Source organism: Lolium rigidum, chromosome 1 (genome assembly GCF_022539505.1).
Source record: "Lolium rigidum isolate FL_2022 chromosome 1, APGP_CSIRO_Lrig_0.1, whole genome shotgun sequence".
In the NCBI taxonomy this organism is placed as follows: domain Eukaryota; kingdom Viridiplantae; phylum Streptophyta; class Magnoliopsida; order Poales; family Poaceae; genus Lolium; species Lolium rigidum.
In genome coordinates, this window is record NC_061508.1 from 319,474,746 (window position 1) to 319,483,826 (window position 9,081).

Genomic DNA, 9,081 nt, shown 5'->3' on the forward strand with positions numbered 1-9,081 from the left:
ACCATTTTTAACCACCCAAAGAAAAGCCATCACTATCCGAAATGGATTCAGACTCTAAGTGCTTGTAAAAGAATCATGAACAACGAAATTCAGACACAAACAAGTAATTAAATCATCACTGCATAAGCAGTTCATCATAATCTAATTAATACAAGCATGAATTTATCACAGATCCATGCTAAGTACTGACAGTAGCACACTGTTGAGCAACACAGTTAATCTATAGCCACTAGAGCAAGTCTAGGTAGCTAAGATAAGAAACAGCACAAGTAAGCAACAACACAGTGATGCTTGAGCATCAGCATCACCAGATAATTGAATCATTTAGCCACAGTATTATCCAGTAAGCCATCACTGACAATCAATTGATCAAATGGATCAATTATAGCAAGCCAAGTTACACAGAGAGGTTAGCCAACAAGCAAAGAATGATCCAATGGATCATTGGCTTGCAGGGGTAGCACTGAAGCATATCACAGGCACCTCTGGCACACACACAAGTGTCACAGATGCAACACAAGTACACCTTGAACTTGCAATTAATCAAAGCACAGACAAATTGCATAGGAATAACATGGCTCTGTGTGATCACAGGATCACCAGAGAGCAGCAGAGCATGAGGAGGAAGAAGAACAGTAACAAGGGGAGGCGCACAGAAGAGAAGGAAGAGATGCAACACTTACTTGCGCCTAGAAGCAGAGGCTAGGGCATGGCGAGGCAAAGCGCTCGCGCGGCCCTACGCTCGCAATTCCAGGGTAGGCGCCGACGTTACGCCGGCGAACCCGGACACGAACCAGCAAGCACCGTAGCAAGCACTCGAGGCGACGGCACGAGTGACTGCAAGCAAGCACCCGCGCCAGGTCAACTCCAGGCGCGTACCCATCGTCGGCGAGGACGAGATCTTGCCGGAGTTCGTCGAGGCGATTCTCCACGAGATCCACATCGGAGGCGATTCGCCAGGAGAAGAAGAGAAGGGGAAAACTAGGCGGACAGATCGATAGATCTGCACGTGGCGGTTCAGGTTTGGTAGGTAGCTACGGCGGAGGAGCACGGCGATGGCCGGAGCGAGGCGGCGGCCACGGCGGTGACGCCATCGCCAGGGCGTCGCGAGAGAGAAGCTAGGGTTAGGAACGAAAAGTGAGAGAGGGCCGAGTGAGTGAGAGCGGTGGGCCGTTCGGCTCCACCGAGCCGCTATGGGGCACGCCTTAGTGGGCTGTCCCATGGGTCTAGGTTATTGGGCTGGGCCCAATATGGGTCCAGGGGGTATTTTAGTCAATTCACATTTAAAAATAACCAGAATTTCACCAAATTTTAATAAATAAAATACAACTCTAAAAATCCATTAAAAATTGGATTGGTGAATGAAAAATTATTCTTAATAAGAATAAAATATGAAATAAAATTTAAGGAACAAATTTCAATTTGTGAATTTTATGAATTTAAAATAAACATTTGGAATTTCAAATTATATTTCCTTGTATTAATAAATCAAGGAAAAATCCCAAATAAGTTCAAATACTTATTTTTAAATATTTCAAAATGAAATTCTATTATTCCAAGTCATTTCTATTTGAAAAAGGTATTTTCCAAAGGAAGATATTCTATTCCTCTTTATTCTCAAAAATACAGAGACAACTCTACTATTTCAAATTATTTTGGAATAAATAATGAATCACCAAAATAAAGTAGTTTTACTTTGAATTATGTTACCTTATGTGAATTAAAGTGGTTTATACATTAAAAACATTGCAAATTACTGCCAAAGGCATAAGTCTTAACTCAACCCTAAATTGTAATAAATCATTGGGGTGAAGGGATTCAACATAAAATAATATATCCATGCATGCATCATTTGGATTTTATAACATTGTCCTTACCGGACAATGATGCTTCTTTACAGAACCCGAGGTCCAGGTTCCATCCAACGCATTGAACTGCACTATCTCGCAGTCCACAGGCAAGTTCACCCTTGCTCATGTCAATTTGAGTATTTTCTATTAATTTAATGCAAAACTATATGACTTATCATTCCTGCATTGAAAATGAAATGTTACTTTTCTAATTATGAATATGACTATGTGGTTGGCAATGGAACCATGGTATGTGTTGATTGGTGGAGGTTCCATTGCAAGGGTACTATCCATCTAGGACTAAGTACCAATTCCGTCCAGTGATTCTAGCGCCGTACATATCGCGTTGACCATAAGATCTATAATGGCTCTGAGGAAGCCAGCTGTATCTTTTCCCTCCTGCACGCCAACGGACTTGATAGAGCCTGGCGGGGTGCTGGAGGCACTGCCGTAGGTTGGGATAGCCTTTAAAATCCCCATCCGGACGTTTGGATGAGAGGCTCTACCGTCTATGAAGGATTGCCGACGTACACCGTGGGTAAAGTCGTATGATCGGGAGATGTCTACCGGGGGTGTACGGATGGACAAAAGGGTGGGTTTGCAGGGTCGCGGAGAAGGCGGTGTGGGCTTGGATCTTTATACCTGGCCTCACACCAAGGAAGTGTGAACGGGGGCAAGTCCTCGCGGTTGGCAAAAAGGGTGAGATCTCTTATGGGAAAATTAACGCACCTCGCGCAGTGTATTAAATTGTGGCTCGTCACTCCCTGTTCCGGGAAGGGAACTGCGAACGCGGCAGGAAAGGAACTCCGTGAAGTTCTAGTCAACCTATGAAGACTAACGGGCATAGTTTTCAGAATAAAATAAACCTTTTGAAGAAATGATTTTGAAACATGCATTGACCTAAGATTTTCTGATCGAGGGTCGTAGCTAGTGCATCAAACACCTTTTACTCTTTTGAACTTGCTGAGTACCCCTGTACTCACTTTCTTTCGACACCCTTGCTAGACTGTGATACGGAAGTGGAGGCCATTACCGATGGAGCACCAGAAGGAAGCTACGAGCTGGTCTACGAGGAACCTGATCTTACCGGGAGGAGTTGAAGGAGTAGACTATGGGATAGTCTACGGACCCGATGACATGGAGGTGGAGGAGTAGTGATATACCTTAGTAGTATAGAGCCGAGCAGCGTAGTGGCATACTTAAATAAGTTGCTGAGCTCTTTTCTTATCTATGTTGGTTTGTAATAGTACCTAATGTTGTAGGGTGTTCTCATCGGACCTGTGAGAATACCAACTTGTTAAGACCATGATTGTAATATATTATCGAGTGTTATTACCTGCAATGTTTCTGTTGTACCACTCTGAGGGATGTGATATTTGTGAAGAAGTCCCTTCATGAAGATCATATCAACGACTTGTATACTACAACATGCAGTGGTATGCTGGGTCACCGCAGCGCCCGTGCCCGCGTTGCCGGCGCCCGAGCCCGCGGCGGCGTGGCAAGTGGCCGGCGTCCGTTCCCGCGCCCGTGCTCGTGGCGAGCTCCGCCCACGCCCATGGTTCGCGCAGCTAGCGCCCGTGCCTGCGTGGCCAACGACCGTGCTCACAACGGCGTTGCGAGCGGCCGGCGCCCGTGCTCGCGGCGAGCTCCGCCCACACCCTTGGTCGCCGCCCTACGCGTCGCCGTCGACGAGCTTTGCCGCCGGAGCTCGTTTTGGCAGCGGCAACTTCCGGTAGGGATGAAAAAAATGAGGAGTCGGCGCCCGGGTATGCCATGCGTGCGCGGCGGAGGCAGTTGGCCAGGCCAGCCAAACTCCGGTGGCTATTCTAGCCATATCCATGGGAAAAGAAGACAGAGGAGAGAAAAGATGTGGGGTCAGGCGGATGAAAACGGACATGTGGAGCCACGCGAAACCGTTCGGACAGACGCAAAGGTCGCCCAGATTTGGAACGGTTTTGGGTCATACCGAAAACTGTGGCCGTCCTTTTTATTTGGGTAGCCCCGTTGGGTGCTACTTTTGTCCGGAAAAACTCAAACGAACAAATCTTTTGCCGTTTGGGTCTCCCCGTTGGAGATGCCCTAAGCACACACTAGGACATAGATCTGGACCGCTCCGGATGGAAAAGCTTATCCGGTTAACAATATTTTAAATAGGGAAAGTCGTGTGCAAGGAACACGATTCATACCCGGAGGAGGACAAACATTAGTATCACTCTTGAAGTACCAAAACATTAGACATTTCTAATTCAGCAGTACTAGGACAGTTGTCCGTGCGTTGAAATTTTATTATAGACAATATACTGAAACATGTGTTCTAATTTATGCGTGTTCATATGATTGCTTAATTGTATTAAGTTTCCTTTCATTCCCTATAATCCTATCAGTACATGCCTCAAGTTTATATCATCAACTTGTAAACATATTTTTTTTAACATTTCATACTTGTCAACATGTTAAAATATAATATTCATATACCCTCCGATCCATATTAGCTAATTCTATTTTATCTAGATTTGTACATATCTAGGTATTAAATATATAATCTAGATGCATTTGTATCTGAACGAAGTAAAGCCAATTAATTTGGATACGAGAAAGTGCAATAGTTTAAGCCAAATATACCAACTTCCAAACCATGATTATCTCTTAATACAAAGAATAGTGTAACTGGAAAATTAATATAGCGGATGATTATGTATTTTGAGATGCTCTAGTAAAGGATGTTTTCTACACTCTCAAAGAAGCCAAACTTCATATCAAAAGTGAATGTACACTTGTGCATCTTTTGAACACCAATCTAGAAATCTAGCCAAGATGTAATTGTTGCTATGCAATCCAGAAACGGATCACGGCATGCTCCTTGTGCTCATATAGGTGCCAACCTTAGGAGTTAGCCTAAGTTACATGAAAACCTAAGTTACATAAAAGGAAATAAAACATGTATTCATCAGGTAAAGAAAACACAATAATCAAATACGAAATAGAAGGAAAAAAATAATTGACACTTTTTAAAACTCTCACCATCACCCTCATTAGCCACATAAAAGTAGTCCAACTCCAAAAAGAAGTAAGATCCACATTTGCCAGTCAATAAGTACATGACACACACAAATTCACCACTCTCTTCCTCTCACAGGCTCTCTCACTATGTTCATGTATCATCTCGCCACATATAGGGACGAACCAGCAAATGCACAACTCCACACGTTAGCAATGGCAACCAATGGGGTGCGGTTCGAGGATGACATGGGTATTGTTGCCTTTATTTGTTAAAAATAAATCTCTATAACTGTAATAACAGTAGTAACAAATGTTATAAAAGACTCATAAATTGCGGAATACATCCTCGCTGTACTCCATTGATCTTATGTATGGCACAAATCAACTGCCGCAAGTGATGTAAAAGCAATTTAAAAGTGAAGCGTTTGGTTGATGAAAGATATTTTGGCCAAGCACAAACAAACGAAAAGAAAAATTACAAAAAATACTAATTGTTGAAGATGATGCATGGACAAAATTTTACTCATTTTATTTCACACTTGTGGGGTTTAAATTATAAAAATATCAAGCATTTTTCATGTGCTTAATATGAAACTGGTTCTTCTATATTGCATTCATAATTGAGATGAGCTAGGTTGCCCGGATACGGCGATGCGGATATGGATACCGTGATACAACGATTTTACAAAAACACAGATAAGGAGATATATTTGTATATATATAAATTGCTGATTCTTGTACTGACATGGTTATTTCCGTCAAGATGTTCTATAACGCACACTTCTATACCCTATACTGTGTTATATAATCTGTACTTCTCCATATCCCAGTCTTAGTAGCTATTGCTAAGAACCATATGTACTGTAGTTATGATATATTGCAATTAAATATGCATACAAACTATAAAGGAGATACTGAGCTTGCATGTTGCATCCCTGATACTATATCAAATGAACAAGATTGCCAGCTGAATCAACTTGGACCACGAAGAACTGGAGATGGGTGGAGGCGAAACTGACCTGCATGCCTTCACGATGCAGCGGCGGACGACCAAGTGTGCTTGCTCCTCAACGGCGGAGGGCGGAGGGTGCTTCTCGACGGCTGAAAGGGGCGAGCGTCTGGCAGAGCTGCTCGACGGTGGAGAGCACTGCTCATCGCCGGATTGGTGTGAGGTGGACTTACCTTGACGCACTTGAGGAGCTCGTAGCCGGTTCTGCCGGGCATTCATTACTCAGTAGTGATGAATAGCCCCAGGCCGAGAAGCTCCGGCGCCCTCATCGCCAATTCAATGGCCCACATCCACGAACGAATCGCCGCCCAACTTTTCAAATCGATGATAAAATGAGGCCGATGGTGTGCAGGATCGAGGCGGCCGCAGCGGGGAGACTCGCGCGACGGCTACCGGGCCGTGTAGACACGCATGACGGCGAAGGGGCGGCCTCGCGTGCTGGCGCATGGCGGCCGATGGCGTGAAGGATCGAGGCGGCCGATGGTGTGCAGGATCAAGGCGGCGGCGCTGAGGAGACTCGCGCGATGGCAGCGGCGCCGAGAGACTCGCGCGACGTCGGGCGACGGGCAGGCTCGCGTAGTGGCCTCGTGTGCTGGGGGCGAGGTGGTTGCCAGATGACAGTCATCGGAGAAGAGACAACATCTTGAGGAGGATATGATTGATTTGATATCCTTGTGAGGTTGACTGATTTCCTTATGATTTTCTTGTTATTTCCTTGATAGCTTTACTTTCCTTGTTTGACTGATTGATTATTTGATTGCATGCAGCGCGAGTTCATCCTACCTGATTGATATTTTCTTGTTAGCTTTACTTTTCTTATTTAACTGACGACCAAATTGATGGAACTGACGAAAGGTGGAGATAATAGGGATTATATTTAGTCTTTTTAAGCAGTAGAGAAATAAAGAGAACCTTGACAACGCTCGCTGTTCACCTTAAATTTGTCCCTGAGTACGTGCATCTCGAAGAATGGTATTTATGATCGCCGGACCAAATGGATCGTGTCCAATCTATGCAACTGGACAGCTAGCTTTGGCCATGATCATACGAGGAAGCAAATCAATCTTGCAAGCTCGTGCACCTCTACTCGTGTTCCTCGGCCAGAGTTTTCGCATTCGTCTTGGTGCCCGTGTGGAGCTGATCAGAAGCAGTGCAGAGCCTAAAATAGTGCAGGGCCAACATGTAATGCATTTCCGTAGACCGTAGGCATGGTCTTTCTACGTGCATCGCAGGAATTCCGCCTTCGACTGAAATACTAGTTTCCGATGCCTCCTGTTTTTAATTGACACTAGTGGAAAACAGGCCTAATGTCGCGGGTCGTATGACCCTTTTGTCGCGGGCGGCCAGGCGCGACAAGGGAGGCGCGACAAAAGGTCCACCTTTTGTCGCGGGTCTCTTACGACCCGCGATATAAGGTCCACCACGTGGCAGCCGCGGGGCGCGCAGGGGACAGGCCCTTTTGTCGCGGGTGGTATTACCACCCGCGTCAAAAGGCCCTCTAGGTGGCGGGCGCACAACGCTGCTGCTTTAGGGTTTGAGGGGTGCAGCACCCCCCCCCCCCGCCACCTCATTTTTTCATTCGAAAATAAAAGTTGCATATATTTGTACGCTACTAGAAGTGGTACACACGTTCATTCATATAATCGATCAAACAAATATTGGAAGCAAAAGTCGATTCCCCTTTACATGTAGATTCCCCTTACATATATATATATATATACATTTAGCTCACGATCGACAAGCGGTACTAACGACCGTCTATTTGGAGGTAGAGCTTCTATTTGGACTAAACAAGCATTTGTTGTTTAGTACTTCTTTAACCAAAAGTCCCGCCAGTTCCTCCGCAATTCCTAGTAGGTGTTCCTTTGGTTGGAGTGTGTCCCGTATGTAGTCGACCTATATAGGAAAATGAGATGAGTATTACTATATCAATGTTGATAACGAAATATTGACGAAAATAAATAAAGTTGTGAATGTTATTGCTTACGTTGAATTTATTATTGTTCTGCTTCTCAGTGGTTAACATGTGAATGGACTCGCAAACGTAGTATCCACATAGATTCGTCCCTTGTGGCTGCTGAGGGCACGGTACAGGGTAAATGTTAGCTTCTCTGCCCAGGTACTCTGCTTATGATGGTTCTTGAAAGCTGTCCAAGCCCTGCCAAGCAAAAGAATGATTGAATGAGTGGATAATTAATTGATATCTCACAAAAGATATAGCGCGGCGATGAAGGAAATTACACTTGGAGCAACTTCTGCAAGTCGCGGAACCCGTCCACGGCTCTACTCAGTGGGTCTCTTACTTCAACAATTCCCTTATCAACTTTAATGTCTAGTAGTATCCAGTGGAAGCTGCACATGTTATGTATATATGTCAGGAATTACACTTAACATCGAGTAAGAAAAAATCATTAATTGGATGTGCATAAAAGATCATTAAGACTCTCACTCGTAGTTGTAAGGAAACAATATTGAATCACAGAAATATTGCTCGCCCAAAAACCTGAGTAGGTTTCCCCCGTTTCTTCGCGGTTATACTTTACCGTTTGAACATTTACTTTATCCGGGTCAACAAACCCAATATTGATAATATTGTGACTTTTGCATTCACCGATCTTCGATCCGCATAAGAGAACACATAAGAAATAATGAGTATATGCATTGAAAACGAATATGAACTGAATGAAAATGAACTTATATGTAGTTAACAACTTACAAGCAATAGCAACTCATGAGAGATTTGTCGAGGGCATCTAAATTGAATAACTGCCAGAGTTCATTCATCTCAATATGGATCTCCTCCTTTCGGTAGTAATATTCACGTGGTATATGCGCCACGATGAACCTTATGTTCTCCTTGCATGCATCAAGGTACCACTGATGCAAATTCCGCATATGTGTTGGCAGTTTATGCAGCTGCTCTTTGCTGACCAAGTCGGCCCCGTAGACAAATTGAGGAACTATATCAGCAGTGGGAACTATATCTGCTGCAGCCATCAATTCCTCCACGGTAACGTCACAGGCAGCCGCTAGCTTTGCAGCTTCTTCCATATCGAAACCACCCTGTTGCTGGTACAACTTGGGAACATTAAACACTTTGAGTGTTGGGATCGATTGTTTGGGCTGATCTCCGAGGAGGGGAACTTCCTTTCTTTTTTTTCCTTTTGTCGTTTCCTTGGCCTTGAGGGGTGCGGTTGTTGAACTTGACTTCTTCTCGGTTGC